General features: G+C 41.8%; 1 protein-coding gene across 2 annotated transcripts in view; it reads right to left on the bottom strand.

The window, feature by feature from the left end:
• Positions 1-19,886, bottom strand: part of UNC5B (unc-5 netrin receptor B) — a 276,302-nt gene that overhangs the window by 242,278 nt on the left and 14,138 nt on the right. The window lies entirely within an intron of this gene.

Raw genomic sequence — 19,886 nt, 5'->3', positions numbered from 1 at the left:
TCACCAACTTAAAATTTCATATCCACAAAGGGTCTACCACACTTTTGCACCCTACCGCAATGTTAGACAGGATGATTATCACACAACTTGCCCTTTAATTACATCATCAGGCTGTGACTTGGAGACACAATGCCTGCATTTTAATGGTAGCAACTGTAGTGTGAAATCAGCAGGCTTCTTGCCCGATTTTGGCTTTCCTGATCAGCTCCCACCTTACAGCCTTCATTTAATTTTGCCTGCTTTGCAAAGGCAAATCTTCAGAACTGCTCTCCAGTAGGTAGGATGGTGAATTGCAAGGATGAATTCTCCAAGCTGCAGCCTAGCAACCCTTGTTTTCAAGATAGTTTATTATACTAAGCCTTGGCAACTTGCCCAAGGCCACCTTCTGAGCTCCAGCATTAAGCTGAGCTTAGAAAGCCCTAAACCTTTATAGCTCAGCTTTCCAGAAACGGACAACTTATAAATGCATTGAGCTGCCGTTCCATAATCCACAGGTGGCATGGTCAAAGAGAAGAGTTATAATCAATCTGGAGGCCACCAGAGTGGGAAATGTGCCACCATGCTGGTTCTAGTGATTGCCGTGACACAATAAGCTTAGCCATGCCAATTAAACCAAAAAACCCTAGATAATAAAATGGGACTTTTGTTTTGCGCAAAAAGTGGCAAGTGTTGGTGCCACACATGAGGACACAGGAAGAACCTGCACTGAGAATGCCTTCACTCAGGGTTGCAGTGTCTTAGAAATTAGGACATTGGAAACCTAAAGGAAAAAAAAAATCTTCTAGGTCAATGCTTCTTAATCTTGAGAACTTTTAAGTTGTGTGGACTTCAACTCCCAGAATTCCCCAGCCAACAGGTTTATAGTTAGTCCTCAACTTACTGCCATAACTGGGACCGGAGCAGCTGTGAATACGTAATGCAGTTGTTAAGTGAGTCACACCCAATTTTATGTGGACATTAAGCAAATCAGGCTCCCCCCCCCATTCACTTTGTTTGTTTGTTTGTTTGTTTCCCCTGGGAAAGTTGCAAATCATGATTCCATAACCCTTGGGACGCTGCAGCTATTGTAAAAACATGTCGGTTAGCAAGCTCTCAAATGTTGATCACGTGACCTTTGCGATGTGCAAGATTTGGTTGTAAGTCACTTTTTCGGCAGCAAATGGCTGTTAAATGAATGGTTGTAAGTCAAGGACTGCCTGTACTTCTTCTTGGCCCAATTTGTACAAATGCACAGAAGAAGAACTCATTAGAATATCTCATTATTCCTTCTCCTCATGGTGGCTATTGTCAGAGTTTGTTGCAGAAAACTCAAATCCATTAATCACACAAAGATAACTGATTCAGCTGGATTCATTAACTTCTTTATATGCATAATAACAGATGAATAAATGTACAATACCAATAGTAGATTCTTTCAACGTGTTAGAAGTTACAAGCAGAACACAAGCAGGAGAGAACGGTTTCATCCCATTTTAGAAGAGGAGGCAGAGACAAGACTAGTTTCAGTTTCGATTCTCAGCATAGACTCAGATCTGTTTAAGCTCCCATTAGCTAACTTAGTTGCTATGCCTATTCATTGGCTGACCTTGTTACCATGTCTCTCCCAATCATGAATATTCTAAGAGCTACACTCAGGGAGTATGCCGAGGTGGTGATATGAGAAGAGAAGCCAAGAGCCAATGTCTGAGGGCCCTTCCTGCACATCAGTTATCCAATGAGTCCTACTTACTCCTAGCCACACCTTCCATAATTCTATGTCAATTCAATTACCTTGCTTCATTTCAGCTTCATAACAAAATATTGCCGCCTTCGCTTGGCATTCAGTATCACTGAATGAAAGACATGGCATAGAACAATTTTTAAAAAAGGTAAAAAGGTAAAGTTTCCCTTGTCCAATAACGTCCGACTCTAGGGATATGGTGCTCATCTCTGCTTCCTAGCATTGTCTGAAGACACTTTGGTGGTCATGTGGTCAGCATGATTATAACTGATGCGCCTGGAACACTGTTACCTTCCCACCGAAGTGGTACCTATTTGTCTACTTGCATTTGCATGCTTTTGAACTGCTAGGTTGGCAGGATCTGGGGCAGGAATGGGAGCTCATCCCTTCACACGGTACTTGAATTGCTGATCTTCTGGTCAAAAAAGCCCCACATCTTAACTGCTAGGCCTCCACGCCCTATACTAGAACAGAATTATCTTATATGTGGGTTCCTTCTGGTTCAGACTGGTTCAGCTGAACCAGTAGTGGTTTGGCGGCCTGAGTCACTAGAACTGGCAGCGACCCAGGCCTGCCACACACCCAAAACGGTTCTCCAAGTAGCACCATCAGTGCCGCCGTCTTGTTTTTTGCTTCTGCACATCCACAGAGCAATTTTTATTGTATTGCGCATACACACACAGTGGACATCAAGCACGCGTGTGCATGCACCGCAGCCACGAGCGAACCGGCAGTAGTGACTTCCAGAACTACCCCTGATATGTTTTCTGTTTCTTATTCTGAAAACAAAACAATACTTTATTCCAGGACTTTCCCAGTACCAACTTTTGTTTCTTGAAGAAATGCTTGGTGGAGCCAAAGCAGGGAAAAATGAGAGCGGACCTACAAGTCCTGTTACAACAGACTGAAGTCCAGTTTTACTTCTCCTTCCACGGTGGACAACCAGTAGCCACAAACAATTGGGAAGGAAAAACTGAGCATGGGCCCCTTTCTGTTTTCCAGCATGTTATATCAGGTACTGAAGGCAGTAAACACTCCTCATGGCTACTGTGAAACCTTTTCTTGCGTAACCATAAAGCCAAGTTCTAATCTAATAATAAATCTAATAAACAAATAAAAATCTAATAAAATAAGGTTATACATTTACACAGAGAATCTTTATGAACGGCGGAGATTCAGCACGTCAGATATACATCCAGCTCTCATAAATGCACGATAGGAGATGGGTGGAGGTGATACTAGGAGGGCCTGTCCCTTTCTGTCCTTTTTTCTACTCAAGGAACATTCTTGATAAATGTCTTATTTTTTTCTACCACTGGATTTCGACAGCCTTCCAGACTAAAAATAAAAAATAATAATTAAGAGCAGAAGACTCTTTGTCAAAAATCTAATTTTATCTAGGGAGTTCCTTTCAAGTATGTATTAATGGTCCATAATCAGAGTAGGCTTTGATCTCATATTTCATCACATTTCTAATTATATAATGGTGTAACAAAATATATCAGTCTTTGAGCAAGGTGGTGTGTGTGTGTGTGTGTGTGTGTGTGTGTGTGTGTGTAGGACATAATCTTCTCATGCATAAGACATTTCAAGGCAATTAATTGGTAAAATGATTTTTTTACAAATTGCTACACAGGACTTAATATTTAGGATTTGATATTTAGGGACGCGGTGGCTCAGTGGCTAAGACGCTGAGCTTGTCGATTAGAAAGGTCGGCAGTTTGGCGGATCGAATCCCTAGCGCCGCATAACAGAGTGAGCTCCCGTTACTTGTCCCAGCTTCTGCCAACCTAGCAGTTCGAAAGCATGTAAAAATGCAAGTAGAAAAAATAGGGACCACCTTTAGTGGGAAGGTAACGTTTCGTGCGCCTTTGGCGTTTAGTCATGCCAGCCACATGACCACGGAGACGTCTTCGGACAGCACTGGCTCTTTGGCTTTGAAACGGAGATGAGCACTGCCCCCTAGTGTTGGGAACAACTAGCACATATGTGCGAGGGGAACCTTTACCTTTATCAAAATAATCCCAAACCTTAATCCTATAAATTATACTCAATATGGTCAGCATAGTGAGCCCCCAATTTTAAAAATCAATATTGGGGGAAAAAATACCAGCTTTTTAACAGATAAGTAACTATATCTAATGGCTAACCAAGTCAATTTAAAAAAAAAGAACTTACTGTAATAGATTATCCCTTTTATTGCCGTTAAATATTAGAAAGTTCATAAATCACATCTCCCTCATAGGAAAAGATATCAACCTTGCCAAGAAATTCATCAAGGGGAACTTTTCTCATCTACAATACAAATAAATTAGTTCAAACACATACCCATTCATTAAGTAGAGATTTAGTTAATGAAATATTACATCCATCAATTACAAATAATAAACCATCGATGAGGTCTTCCATTTTACACTCCTGGTTTTTTAAAAAAAAAACGCTGAATAACTCAAGACATGTTTTTAATTACCGTATGACTAAAACAGCCAGCCAAATTACATTTTAGAGCTCAAAATTCATTTTCAAGGCCTCCTCATTGTTTATTTATTAATCTTAAGTATACAAAGATACATAAGCAAGGCTAAGATTGCAATATTACGTTCTCAGAAATAAACCACACTCGTTTCAATAGTTTGCTCCCTGGCGTTGATCAGAGTCCATAGCAGCAACGCTTACCTTGCTGGTTATAAGAAAGAAACATACAAGTGCATAGAAATACTGGAGAAGAGCTAATATTTTACAGGTAGTCCTTGACTTACAACTGTTCGTTTAGTGACCAAAGGTACAATGTCACTGAAAAAAGTGACTTATGACTGTTTTTCATACTTATGACCAGTGGTGAGATTCCAAATCTTTTCCTACCAGTTCTATGAGAGAACACTTTACGTGTGCGCGCACCACTCAAAGACCGCCCTCAGTGTTAGCGCTAGTGAGCACAGCTGCTTTTTTAGCTCAGCTGAGTCGCCGTAATCTGCTCTGGTGCGCGAATCAGCTGAGCTAAAAAGCAAGGGACTATAGGACAGGGAACGATGGGGGGGCAGGAGGGAGGGGCCAACCAGAGGTGGTATTTGCCGGTTCTCCGAACTACTCAAAATTTTCACTACCGGTTCGCCTGAACCGTTCCAGCTGAATACCACCTCTGCTTATGACTGTTGCAGCATTGCCCTGGTCATGTGGTCAAAATTCAGGCAACTGACTCATGACGGTTGTAGTGTCCTGGGGGGATGTGAATATCTATTGTGACCTTCTGACAAGTAAAGTCTATGGGGGACCATATTCATTGAACAAGCCTATTACTAACTCAACCAGTGATTCACTCAACGACTGTGGCAGGAAAGATGGTAAAAAGGGGGAAAATTTGCCTCATCTCACTTAGTAACAGGCATTTTGGGCTCAATGGTGGCCGTAAGTCGAGGACTCCCTGTACATTTGAAAGGCATTTGGACAAAATGCAAAGGCTTGCTTTCCAGTAGCTGCTTTAGCTCAGTTGCTAAGACCCTCAGCTTGTCTATCAGAAAGGTTGGCAGTTCGGCAGTTCAAATCCCTAGCGCCGTGTAACCGAGTGAGCTCCCGTTACTTCTGCCAACCTAGCAGTTGGAAAGCACGTAAAAAAAAATGCAAGTAGAAAAATAGGGACCACCTTTGGTGGGAAGGTAACAGTGTTCCACATGCCTTTGGCATTTAGTCATGCTGACCACATGACCATGGAGACGTCTTCGGACAGCGCTGGCTCTTTGGCTTTGAAACAGAGACTGCCCCCTAGAGTCGGGAATGACTAGCACGTATGTGCGAGGGGAAACTTTACCTTTAATTATGCAGGCAATAAAAACTGTTGCTGGACTACTCATGCCTGCAGTTCTGCGATTCACTGAAAAGAAAATGCAGACCATTCACAACCTCGGTCTGTAGCCTTGCGTACATCCTTCAGCTTACTCTGCTTGCCTAGGAGGTCTCCACCTCTCTCCTCTTTTGGGGCCTTGGTATCAGAGAGAAAGACAGCTCACCCTGGAGGCAGATGGGTCTAATAAGCATTAAAAATTCCGCAAATGAGATTTTTCACGCTCTTTCATAAGGAAACAATCCCTTCCAGTTTGGTATGCATTGTATCCATGTGTGGAGAAAAGGAAGAGAAAAAGAAAAGGATTCTTGAAGGCAAAGAGAAGGGGGGTGTGTGTGGGTTGAAAATCCTGCTGCCCCAGCTCCTCCTACACTGGAAATTTGCCTTTTTATTCCTGGATTGATGATGATTTTATAATAAAGGAAAGCATTTCAAACGCTTTTGTGCATTTGAAATGCCCTCTCAAACAAATCATATGAATAGCGACACATGACCCATTCTCCACGCTTCTGTACTGAAGCTATTGTTTGAATGAGGTGGAAATGGTAACATCTGCAGAAGACATGCCAAAATAAATAAAAATGCTCCCTCATCAAAAAGTTGCAGTTCATTCCAGGACGATTCTGTTCCATCACATTGCAAAGGACACCGGTAGATCGGCCTCTTCAAACTCAGCAACACTCCAACTCAAGCCTAGGTAAAGGTAGAGGTTCCCCTCACACATATGTGCTAGTCGTTCCCGACTCTAGGGGGCGGTGCTCACCTCCGTTTCTAAGCCAAAGAGCCAGCGATGTCCGAAGAATAATACAATAATTTATCTAAACTGCAAAATGTCTTTGAATTGAGGTGATAGAAATGAGGAAAAGAATTAAGCAAACAACAAAATAACCCTCTCTCCTTTGTATTGCTGAAAAGAAAAAAAATTCTCATGATTAACAAATTCTTATATGTGCCAATTTATCTTACGATGTTAATAAAAAAAATCAGAATAAATCTCCGGTTAGCCAAAAGTTTTCCTATCTTTGAGTTTTTGGAGAGAGAAATGGAAACTCTTCCTAAGACAAAGGGTTTGTTGATTGTAAATAATAATTACCTCAGTTGGAATGGATTGTGGAAAAAAGATTCCTTCCCTATAACTTAAGTTGTCTTATCTCCTGCAAAGGAAGCTTTTCCCAAAGGACAAGTAGGATTATACAGATCTCCTCTCATACTACCCTGTTTCCCTGAAAATAAGACCTCCCCGGATAATAAGCCCAATTGGGCTTTTGAGCGCATGCGCTAAAATAAGCCGTCCCCTGAAAATAAGCCCTCCCTGAAAATATTGCAACATGGCAGCAGCCATGAGGTGACCACACTTGCTGTCTCCTGCACCTCAATAATAATAAGACCTCCCCAAAAATAAGGCCAAGTGCTTATTTCGAGAATCAAAAGAAAATAAGACACTGTCTTCTTTTCGGGGAAACATGGGTACCGTATTTTTCAGAGTATAAGATGCTCCAAAGTATAAGACACACCTAGCTTTTGGGGAGGAAAACAAGGGAAAAATATCTGCCTCTGCTTCCTAGCAATCTGCCTCCTTGCAACAACCAACACAGACAATATACACTGTTTGTAGTGTTACATTTCAGACTATACTTGTACAGATGCTGATAAAATTGATGTGCTTTCTGGAAGTATAGTTATCTGTTATTTAAAAGAAGATACAATAGCACTGGGTCTCTTCAGATCAAGCATTTATTTTAAAAAGCTTCTTCCTTTTGTTAAGCTGTCTAGAACAATGATAAAGCAGTCTTTAAAATGTAAGTCTAGTAATTTGAACATTCTATGGGCATTTATAGTTATTGACTTACCTCCTCGCAGCAAACAGCCTGGCTATCAGAAGAAAAAAAAATCTGCCTCTACCTCCCAGCCTCATGGAGCAAACACCAAGTTTCACTTTCAATTTCTCCCGATCATCAGCTGTTTCAGGCTGCAGGGTTTGCTATAGCCTATTGCAGCCTCTGCAAGCCCCCCCCCCTTGTCGCAAGGAGGTAAATTGTCGGGAGGCAGAGGCCAAAGGATTGGGGGCGGTGGGTGGGGCTACATTCAGTGTATAAGACGCACCCTAATTTTCACCCTCTTTTAGGGAGGAAAAAGGTGCATTTTATACTCCAAAAAATATGGTAATTCCATAGTTTACATAATCAAGCATGCCAAGGGCACTTCAAAGTTTTGGAGCTTATATCTAAGATACACTTAAATCTGCTTCACTTCACAAATCTTGGTGAGTTCTACCTCTGTATCTAAAAATGAAGATTTGGTTTTACTCTGTAATCTGAAAGTATACATTGGGATGAATAAATTGGTTCAGTGTTTTGTCTTACTCTAATAAACAAAAGCTGTCCTAACTAAACTCAACTGCAGTTGTGAAATTCCAATGACCTCTAAATATTTCATTATTCCATAACATGTTTGGAGAAAGGCATGACTCACTTTATCTACTTTCCACGAGTTTAATTGCTGTGTGATGTCATAAAAGTTGGTCAATGTGTTCTTGATGTCAGAGATAAGCTGTATTGGACACCTAAAGAGGCCCACACCTTTGCTGAAGAGTCACTATCAATCTTTGAACCTCCTGCTTCTGTCCCTCCTTTTTCCCAACTCATTTGTTCTACCAACTCAAAGAACAGCATTCCATCCAAGAGTTCTCACGAACGAGCAGCAGGATACAGATAAGAAAATAAGGCCAACGTAGACGGACTCTAAACTAGAACTCATCTAAAACTCCAATATTAGCATTCAGGAAGAATTTAAGAGCAGTTGTTCCAATGACTTTGAGAAGCTAAGAGGAGACAATGGCTAAGCTTCCCTAATTAAGGGTTGCTTAGGTTATTTTTCTCCCGGTAAAATATACAAATAATAGAATTTGCAATCCATTACAAAAGTAATGCATTACTAAACATTCCAGGATATTGTACAAATTACTGACACAGATTTCTAAGAGATCCTTGAATGGGGGAGTAATCTGCAGAGTGTTGGCATTCATAGATAAATTGAGATGCCAACTGTCTGCACAATTGTCTCATACATTCATAGAGGAATGGAATGGAATGGAATAGGGAATGGGGAATATGGAATGGGGAATATGGAATGGGGAATATGGAATGGAGTAGAATAGAATAGGGCAGTGATGGCGAACCTTTTTTGGCTCGTGTGCCACAAGTGGGGGGAGCGCAGGGGGGTGGAGTGCAGGCGTGCCGCACCCATAATGCAACGCGCGACCCCCCCCTTTTTACATTTTTTTTGCCCTCCCCAGGCTCCAGAGGCTTTATAGGAGCCTGGGGAGGGCGAAAAGAGCCTCCCCCGACCCCCCGGAGGCCCTCCAGAGGCTTCAGGGACTGTCCAGAGGCTTCCCTGAAGCCTTCGGAGCGCTTAAAACCACCCTCCGAGCAAACCGGAAGTGACTTCTGGGTTGCTCGGAGGGTGGTTTTAAGCGCTCCGAAGGCATCAGGGATGGTCCCTGAAGCCTCCGGGGGGGGCAGGGGAGGCTCTTTTCGCCCTCCCCAGGCTCCTATAAAGCCTCTGGAGCCTGGGGAAGGCGAAAAATAGCTTTTAAAAAGGTGAACTCAGCTGGCCAGTGCGCACATGCGCGCTGGCCAGCTGACAGGGCAGCGCCTCGCGTGCCCTGACAAATGGCTCCGCGTGCCTCTTGTGGCACGCGTGCCATAGGTTCGCCATCACGGGAATAGGGAATATGGAAGGGAAGGAAGGGAAGAGATAAAGAATAGGGAATGGAATGGAATAGAATAGGGAATGGGGAATATGGAATGGAATGGAATAGAATAGGATAGGGAATATGGAATGGAATGGAAGGGAAGGGAAGAGATAGAGAATAGGGAATGGAATGGAATAGAATAAAGAATAGGGAATAGAACAGAACAGAATAGGGAATGGGGAATGGGGAATGGAATGGAAGAGAAGAGAAGAGAAGAGATAGGCAATAGGGAATAGAATAAAGAATAGGGAATAGAACAGAACAGAATAGGGAATGGGGAATATGGAATGGAAGAGAAGAGAAGAGAAGAGGAAAAAAAGAAAAGAGAAGAGATAGACAATAGGGAATGGAATGGAATAGAATAAAGAATAGGGAATAGAATAGAATAGAACAGAACAGAACAGAATGATAGGACACACAAGGAATTTGTCTCTGATGCATAAGCTAACAGTATACAAACAACGAAGTAGTATAATCATAAGATACCAATAGGAGAAGATGATGCAGGCATTAAATGTGAAACCACGAAGAATATTCTACCTTTGACAAATTAAAGCCATATCTGGTTCATCTGAAAGTCAGAACTCTGATCCAATACACTCTCAGCTTCCTTCAAACAACCAAACAATACCAAATTGATTCCCCCCCCCCCGACACAATAACAAAAACGTGAATACCAACGCTATGTAGTCAAAAGCAATTGCATGGTTTTTTCCTATTGTGTCTGTTCTGGAGAATAGCTAGGTGAAGGAGAAAGTACTCCTATAACTAAAATACTCACACATATTCCAGAGTCAAGTGTGATTGAAGTGTGACTTCCTAAGGGAAGTCATTTCTTGAAACCCATCATTCCTGATTACTCTTTCTACATCCTAATTACCACCTATAAATAATTCTTTATGAATTGTAAAATAATTAGAAGGAAACGTAGGTCCATTCAGAGCTGGGTTTGAAACAACACAGGACAGTTGCTTGAAAGCAGAAAGATGAGCTTTATTTCCAAAGAGACAATATAAACAAAGTACAAGATCAGCTGCTCAGAGGTGGCAACACCTCAATTTCTCAGGATAGTTTCTTTTATAAGAAAACCCTTCCAACGTACTTTGAAAACATGCAAAAAATCCCTCTTGGAATTTTTGGAAAGCGCAATTAGCCAGCCAGTCAAAAGTGGATGCTCTGTGGCCAGGCACCCAGCTGGGCTTGTGATTTTTTGCATTATGAATCAAGGTGATGGCTTCATAAGCAAACGACCTTTTGTTTATGAAATGAGGAAACCTCAGAGAGAGAGAGGGTAGTCTCTGGTATCCTAGAGAGATTTTCTTTATTTGAGTAGGCTGATGCCCTTTGCTATCTTGCAAATTTCAACCTTGGTGTTAAATCCCTTTAAATTGACGGAAGCGTTGGAAGAGGAGGAGTGGGGTGATATTGAATGGCTGAAAATTAAATGGACGGGGAGGGGAAGATCTGATTACCTTCCTACATTTTCCTCCATTTTTTAAAAAAGGAACTCTTTACTACTGTAGGAGGTTAAAACCCACTCCCACTCCCTCTCCTAGAAAAATGAAAAATCCTGGAAAATATTGAAAAAGGCAGAATATTATATTTCCCAGGAAATATAATGGAGAAACATGTTTTTAGGCAGGAAACAGACTCACTCTTAATAGCCCCCACCTTTGTCAACGGGGCATTTAAAGGCCTGAGCCAGTCTATTCTACATAACAAAGGTCCCTTTCCTTCAGCTCCAGGGTGATGGGATTAAGGCATGATAGTATTAGCCCTTTACCCATCTCACCACAGGGCATCTGGGAAGAAGCAATGCTCAATAAAACTTGGATTCAAAACACAGCCTAGAGAGTTCCCCTTGCATGGAGTCTGACAACCAATCAGAATACAAGCTCATGATCAAAGGCCAGAGAGGGCATAAAACCAGCGACTTTCAGCATCTCTGGCTCTTTTCTTCTTCACCCAACTTCTGGAAGTGTGTGACCCCCCTTTTCTGTTCAGGAGCTCAAGCCATGTGATCCTGTCCATCATTAAACTATCTTTCCAAGCAGCCTCCATGTTTCCAGTGTCTTTTTCCCCACTTGGAACTGAACCCAGAAGGACATTTCTTCCAATACCACAAAGGGAACTGGTTGCGGAAATTAAAACAGAAGTGGGCAAATGCATGTTAACCAAAAGCCACTCTTAACATTTTAGGAGAGGAAACGGACTGCGGAATGGATGGGGCCCCACGATAGAATAAAACTGAACCCAGATTTTGGAAGGAAACTTGCTGTTGTTTTAAATTATATTTCACCGGCTTAGCCTTCCATTTTCATAAGATGAGGGAAACAAAATGATAGGAAATGGCACCTTACTATTTCGGGGATATTAACAAAGGAAGAATATAGTTCATTTTAAATTCGGGAAGAGGGGGCGGTCTATAAATAAAATAAAATTGAAAATTGAAATTGAAATACTTTCTTTGGTTTAAGTAGGTCACTGGAGATGTCTAGCCACATTGCTTGGCAAAATATTATTTGTTGAGCAGAGAAAAAAGAATCAAGCATTTTTTAAAAGAAGAGCCTGTTGATGATAAATAAGGCGAAGGCCTCTAAGAAACACAAAACACCCAAAATATTAACTGAATCAGGAAAGGGGCGTAGGTTACCAAACTATAATAATAAATCCACTGGTCATTTATCACACTTCATGAAAAGGTGTGACTATAGATGACTGGAACAAAATGGAGTACAGGAAATACCACACGAGAAAGAGTGAGTTCACACAGAAATGCCCTCGGAAGATTCTAGAAACTCTCACTTAAAACTTAATTTTCTTTCTTCGCCATTTAAGACTAGCTGAGCACTGCTGGTCAAGGTGAAACATTTTCTTTACAGAAAAAAAAAGGATCAAAGTTTCCACATAATTGGGTTTATTAGTGCATAGGCGTTTCCAAAAAGTTGGACCGAAAGAAAGGCTGAGTGCCAAAGAATGGAAGCCTTTGAACTATGGCCCTGGAGAAGATTCCTGCGAATCCCTTGGACTGCAAGGTGATCAAACCGGTCAGTTCTAGAGGAGATCAACCCTGACTGCTCTTTGGAAGGCAGGATCCTGAAGAGGAAACTCCAATACTTTGGCCACCTAATGAGAAGGAAGGACTCGCTGGAGAAGAGCCTAATGCTGGGAAGGATTGAGGGCAAAAGAAGAAGTGGGCGACAGAGAATGAGGAGGCTGGATGGAGTCACTGGAGCAGTTGGCGTGAGTTTAAATGGATGGTAGAGGACAGGAAGGCCTGGAGGAACGTTGTCCATGAGTTGCAATGGGTCAGACACGACTTTGCAACTATCAACAAGACCTTTCCTTACTCAAGTGTTCTCTGGTAAAAAAAATACTCTTATTATTTTTTAATTTTGCCCTAAACTCTTGGAAGGCTGGGGGAGAAACATGTAATAAAAGAGCCGTGTGGACACATTTCTCATGAATGCTGCTGGTTACAAGGGATCTTCACTGACCTATGTCAGGGTTGGGCCTTCTGAACTGCTTGTTCAGGCAAGAAGCTGGTTTGTCTCCTACGGAGGAAATTTATCACTTGTTCACACAGTGGGGTGTGGGTTCTGGAAAGCAGACAAACTGGGGTGGAGAAAAGGTGGGACTGACCCATTAAAGCCGAGTGATGTAGGACAACCTGCTACAAACCCAGTATTAAAGGCTTAACCTACTTCCTCCCACCTCTTCCTCTGTCCCACTTCTTTTTCATTCTCATTCACAAAGTTTCTTCCTTTGGCTCTGGAATGGATCTTCTTGCTACAACACAAAAGACTGTTCTTCTATGTAGACATAGACCTACATGCGTATCCCTGGTGCTCAGACCAAAATCTAGATGTGGAAAAGATAGGAGTGTGGAAAGAAAGGAAAAGAGGAGGGATTGATTAATCTAAGCAAAGAGTCAGTTTCAGCATCAAGGAAACTCTCCTTAGCACAGGTAGGAAGTGGCTTCTGGGGACCACTTTAGGTCTGTGGACTTCAACTCCCAAAATTCCCCAGTCAGGATAATTCTGGGAGTTGAAGTCCACACAACATAAAGATTCCAAGGTTGAGAAATACTGCTCTATTATAGGAGAAGCATTCCTCATTTTGGGAAGATAAAAAAAAGTAAATTCCTCACTTCTCGCTCCTCAATTCTCCAAGAGAACTCAATAAACTCACCCAGGAGAAAGGAAAAAAAAATATTACAAGTCCTTCTGAGCAATTTGCCAACATTCAATTAGTCATTTCCATCCTGGCCAAAAAGGTATGTGTGAAAAAACACACCTCACAATGAATTCATGATGAATTCACCATGAATTATGATTATTGTTATTTTCAAATTGTAGATATGAATTGCCCTCTTCCTCCTAGCAATTTAAAGTAATCCAAGGAGCTCTTGTTTAAAGCTTAAAGCAACATCGTTCCCCTTGCTCCTCCATCAATTTTCTCAGTTTATAGTGAAGGATATCCTTGATTTTGTCAAGGTCCTCCAAAGCAGACAAATCTTTTTTCTCCTTCATCTCTAGGAGGAGTAGAAACAAAACAAAACCCAGCTCAACATTTGTGAAACAAGTCACAACACCAGGTAGACTTCTGCTAATCTCAACAAAAGGAAAGGAAGTTGGTGCTTGGAGAGAGAGAATCACTAGGAAACTGTGGCATGAATCAGCTTCAGAATGGTTTTGACTTAAAACACAAATCCTACAAAATGTACGTGCTAACTTCACTATTGTTTTACACGCTGACTTCAGTATTCTTCCTTTTTCGTTGTGGGAGAAAGTAAGTTGTTATTTGCTCCTGTCTCTTTTAGCAGAAATGGCTCTGTCCACCCCACCAGGGAATCCGCATAGCAGTTTCAGTTTTTATCATGACGGAGCTTTAAAAGGCCCTGAGGGAAAACCACCTTTGGGGAAGAAACAAAACATGGATTTTCTTAATCAAATCAGTGCAATAGCTCCATCTAAAACTGGTGAAAATGAACTGTAATCAAGGTTAAGATTCAAAGAAATACTCCGTTGGGTTCTTGCTTTTCAGAAAAATGACAACTTTAGAACATCGATGCAACCCAAGAAGGTTCTTGTCAGTCTAAGAATGCATCGATTTTGGCTTCTTTTATTTGGGTGCAGTAGAAATTCTCACCATGGCCCCACTAGATGATTCGTTTGGAAAGGATATAGTTGCATACATTGATTAAACTTCTTTTGGGGCTACAGCATCTCCATATTCAACAGCCTTTGATTAATGAAGGATGAGTTCTGTTTTATTAGGAGCTTTGAAAAATCCGACATCCTCCCCCCACAAAGTACCCCAATAAAAGATGCTCCCATAATTTTCCAAAATGCCTATATTGTGGGGTTGCATTGCTATTCGTGTATCAGAAACAGATGCAAACAAAACTCACAAATAAAGGTAAGAGCTGAACATACCAATTGACCTTCATAATCAGCAAGGAAGAGTAATTCACAAAGAGGTGTGGTCGTACAGGAGAAGTGTTGTCATGCCAGAATTTTACAATTTGTATACAAATGTCCCACCATTGTTGGTTTCACACTTCTCCAGAGCAAAACCAATGGCAAATCCAGTTTAGTTACTGTTGAAAGGTGTCACGATAGCTCCTTGAAAGGCAGGAAAAGTAGAGATAAAGTTCTTGTTTGTAAGGTTTTTCTAAATGCCAACTTAATGACTTCCAATTCCAGAATCACAATACAACTGGTTACTAATAGAAAGATGTAATTCACAGTGACGGGGACTCTGTTTTCCTCCTTTTTTCTACTTACAACCTGATTACTCTGTTTGCGTGAATGGCTTGCAACTTGATAGGAAAGAACAGATTAGACATATTTTCCAGAATTTGTATGACAAACAAGAAGTTTGTCCAGAAGGCTATCTGGCCACCACTTCCTACAGATGTAGAGAGAGAGGGGGGAGGGAGGGAGGGAGGGAGGGAGAGAGAGAGAGCCAATTTCCAATCAACAAAACCAAGAAACAAAAGGCTCGTCTCTAAAATAGAAATATAATAACAGAGTTGAAAGGGACCTTAGAGGTCTTCTAGTCCAACCCCCTGCTTAGGCAGGAAACCCTATACCACTTCAGACAAATGGTTATCCAACATCTTCTTAAAGACTTCCAGTGTTGGAGCATTCACAACTTCTGGAGGCAAGTTGTTCCATGGATTAATTGTTCTAACTGTCAGGAAATGTTTCCTTAGTTCTTAGTTGCTTCTCTCCTTGATTAATTTCCACCCATTGCTTCTTGTCCTACTCTCAGGTGCTTTGGAGAACAGCTTGACTGCCTCTTCTTTGTGGCAACCCTTGAGATATCGGAACACTGCTATCATGACACTCCTAGTCCTTTTTTTATTAAACTAGACATATCCAATTCCTGCAACTGTTCTTCATATGTTTTAGCCTCCAGTCCCCTAATCATCTTTGTTGCTCTTCTCTGCACTCTTTCTAAGTCTCCACATCTTTTTTACATTGTGGCCTTACCAAGGCCTTATAAAGTGGTATTAACACCTCACATGATCTTGATTCTATCCCTGTTTGTGCAGCCTAGAACTGTGTTGGCTTTTGGGGCAGCTGCTACACACTGCTGGCTCATATTTAAATGGTAGTCCGACCGACTCCAAGACCCCCCTCACAGTTACTAAGGAAACAGTGAGAAATGTATCTAGTTTTAAACTGGGTGGAATTTGGTAGGTCTTAATAATAAAACAGCAAAAACAACAACAACCCAACCTATGTTAGTGTTTTGTTTTCCTTCCAAGGTTTATTATGTGGATGAACAGAACAAGAGAGCATGCTTCCTTAATACCCTGCTTTGCTATCAATGGCTTAACAACATTAATGAAAAGTAAACATTCCTTTGAATCAAGATTAACTTCTGGCAAGACATGTCCATGTAATTTTTGGAGAGATTGATGGAAGTGGCTTGAAGCTGATGCCTTCTGGGTTGTTTGTTTGTTTTGTTTTGTTTTTTAACTATGTATGCAGTTTAGCCTGAGGTCTTATGTTTTCTTGGTAGCCTTCTATCTACTTGAATACTGATCACCTGCCTGGAACCCACACTGCATTTCAGACATTAAAACATGAGAGAGGGTCCAGAGGTATTTTACAAAGAGGAGTACTCAACTCCTCTGCTCGTAATAAAATTCCGTATACCTCCAGGCTTGAAATTTTAGATCTGGATAACCTTGAACTACGCCGTCTACTTTCCGACCTGAGTTTAGTGCACAAGATAATCTGCCATCACGTCCTACCTATTAATGACTACTTCTACTTCAACTGCAATAGCACAAGGGCTATCAATAGATACAAACTAAATGTAATCCATTCCAATCTTGATTGCAGGAAAAACAATTTCAGCAATAGAGTAGTAAATGTGTAGAACACCCTACCTGATCCTGTTGTTAGTTCCTCTAGCCCCCATACCTTTTACCTTAAGCTGTCTACCGTGGACCTTACACGTTTCTTAAGAGGTCCCTAAGGGGGCATGCATAAGCGCACCAGCTTGCCTACCATCCCTGTCCTACTGTCCCCATTTATATGTACTCTTTCTATGTGTTTATGGCTATGTTTTGCTTATTTTTATCCATTTATTTGTGCCATTTTTTCCACGTTTTCATACTTGTTTCCCTGTACTTGTTGACAAATAAAAATAAATAAGTCAGTAAGTAAATAAAATAAATAAGTGCCTAAACAAGTCTGACCTTGTCATTTTTTTTCCTGCAATCAGCTTACCAGAACGAAATGGAAATGCCCCCTTTGTCCTTTGGAAGTGGGTTTGTTGTCACAGTGGGGATTATCCTTTAGTGGCGAGAGAGCAACAAATGAGCAACTCCTGCTTTGTATTTTCCATGAAAAGGATCTGCCCGGCAGTTACCAATGGGGATGGATGGCACCCAGCAAAATTTACCAGGGGGAAAAAAATACCGCCCACCAAGTCCCACCACTTCCAGATTGTTTCCCTGGATTCGTGGATAAAGGAAAATAAGCAAGAGGTTTAATTTTAGGTAGGGAGCAGGTCTCCTTCAGAGTGAAGAACCCTTGTTTGCTGACCATCACTGAATTAAATCCACATTGCTAAAGAGATGCTAACAAGGCCTATCTTGTGTCAGGCTGGGGAAGGAAGGGGAGAGCGAGAGAGGCTGAGTTGTCAGGTGACTCTCATTTTGGTAGGAGCGGAGAAAACAGACAAATAAAAACAGAAGACAGATAAGGGGAGACAGTCGAGGCATGTGTGGGGGAATTCATGAGGGAGAGAAGGCTGTGATTTATATCTCCACTCCAGCCAAATGTTTTCCTTAACATTAGCATCGCTAAAGCCTAAAGGATATAAGTGAATAAGAAACAGCAGGGACCTGTGGCTTTATGGCAGGAACATCTGCTGTAATGAACTCCTTGCAGACTGTCGAACAGCCCTCTCCATCATCAACTCAGAGCTCAGGGCTGGCTGCCAGCTCCCCAGACATACTTACAACAAGTCAGGGAGCCCACATATTAGCAGAGTAGATCTTCCATCAGCCCACCCAGAACGCTGAACGGAAGTTTAATGCAAAGTAGTTGATGTGCAAAATTGTTCCTTAAGGCAGTAGGACAATGCAGCTGATGGAACTTTTTTTTTTTTAACCTCACCTCTTCTCCAAGAATCGGGTCTAGTGATTAAGGCATCTGGCTAGAAACTGGGAGACTGGGAGTTCTAGTCTTAGGCGTGAAAGCCAGCATGGGTGAATTTGGGCCAATCATTCTCTCCAGGGCAGGCTTCAAAAGTTTTAGCAAGGGGTTCTCTGCCTGGTTGGTGAGTGGGCGTGGCCATGGTGGGCATGGCCTAGTGGGCCTCCTGCACCATGGCAGGGGTGGGCCTTTTTACCTTTCCTGGGCTTCGGAGGCTTTCCTCGAGCTTCCAGGAGGGCGAAAATGGCCTCCCCAGGCTCCAGAGGCCCTCTGGAGGCCAGAAACGGCCCATTTCCGGCCTTCCTAAACTTCCGGGAGACCCATTTTTTGCCCTCCCTGAGCCTTCACACGCACCTTGCACTTACCTGCATCCAAATCAGGCCACGTGGGGACTCCTGGGAGGGGTGGGCAGGGCCAGCCAGGAGTGAGATTTGGGGGTTCTCCGAACTGCACGGAATCTTAGCTAGAGGTTCTCCCGAACCCCTGCCAACCCCCAGAATCAGCGCATCCCTGATTCTCTCTCAGCCCAATCCGCCTCACTGGCTTGTTGTTGTGGGTAACACAGGAGGTAGAGCAGCTTTGTTAAAAAATAACAAAGGCAGGATAAAAATAAATAAATAAAAAGCTTTCCAACCCTACTCCATTTAATCTATAAATCACATGTCTAGTCCTTCTGGCTACAGTCAAAAATGCTAAAGTTGCGAAGCCCAGGAAGTCGGCATCCTAAAAGTGCCTGCTTCTCTTTTACCACTAGCACCATTGCACTACATTATTGTTATAAAGGCAAGACGGCTATTGCCACATCACCCACCTATTTATTGCCACAGTTTTAATCAGGGGAGGGAGAGAAGGAAGGAAGACAACCCAATATTTGGCAAGGACTCAGTTGTGAAAGAAATCTATCAAATTAACCTAGCTTGTGAACAGGTGGACAATATTGTCCCCTGGAATCTCCCACTCAGTGTGAATTAGATGGCAGACAAGGAAGCAGAGAATCACTTTGAATATTTAAATATCATTCTTATTATTTCTTCTATTCATTAAGCATGAAACTCAGTCAAATGAACATTTAAAGATGTGTCACAAATTTCATTGATGCTGTTGCTGATTATTATTAATCACACAGTCATCCAGATGTTCAGACTGGGTTTGGCATTTTTGTCTACCTATTGAGTCCTTAGCTGGGATAGGCAGATCTGGATGTTTGAGGTGTTAGAGATATCGTCACAGAATGGAAGCTGTTCCAAGTAAAGCTGCCTCCTGCAACTGACAGATGGCAAATTTGTCAATGCCTCTAGTGTTCAAGGGGTGCTCCAGTTGTTTTGGGATTGCACCCAAGGTGCCTCTTACTATTGGTACTACCCCTTGCTTGCCTTTGCCACAGTCGTTCTATTTCTATTTGTAGATCTTTGTATTTTGCTATCTTCCCCAGTTCTTTCTCTTCTCTTCTGCTGTCCCCAGGCACTGCCACCACCACTATCCAGACTTTTTTGTCTTTCTTATTGACAACTGTTAAGTCTGGGGTGTTATGTGGGGTGTTATGTCCCTGTCTGTTTGAATTCTAAAGTCCCAGAGCAATTTAACTTCATTTCCTATGACTTTCTCTACTTTATGGTCCCAACAGTTCTTGCTTGTAGGCAAATGATATTTCTTGCCAATATTCCAGTGGAGTGGTATATCTTTGGTGAGATTCACAGCCTTTGGGGCTGGTTGGTAACCTAACAGCTCGAGTCCTAACCAAGGACCTAGGAACTGTTAAGGTAACATGGTATTATTATTATTATTATTATTATTATTATTATTATTATTATTATTGTTGTTGTTGTTGTTGTTGTTGTTGTCGTCGTCGTCGTCATCATCATCATCATCATTATTATTATGCTGGTGTAT

Source organism: Natrix helvetica (assembly GCF_964273705.1).
Source record: "Natrix helvetica genome assembly, chromosome: 5".
NCBI lineage: Eukaryota > Metazoa > Chordata > Lepidosauria > Squamata > Natricidae > Natrix > Natrix helvetica.
The sequence above is the reverse complement of the archived record's forward strand: the minus strand, read 5'-3'. Positions and strand labels throughout refer to the sequence as shown.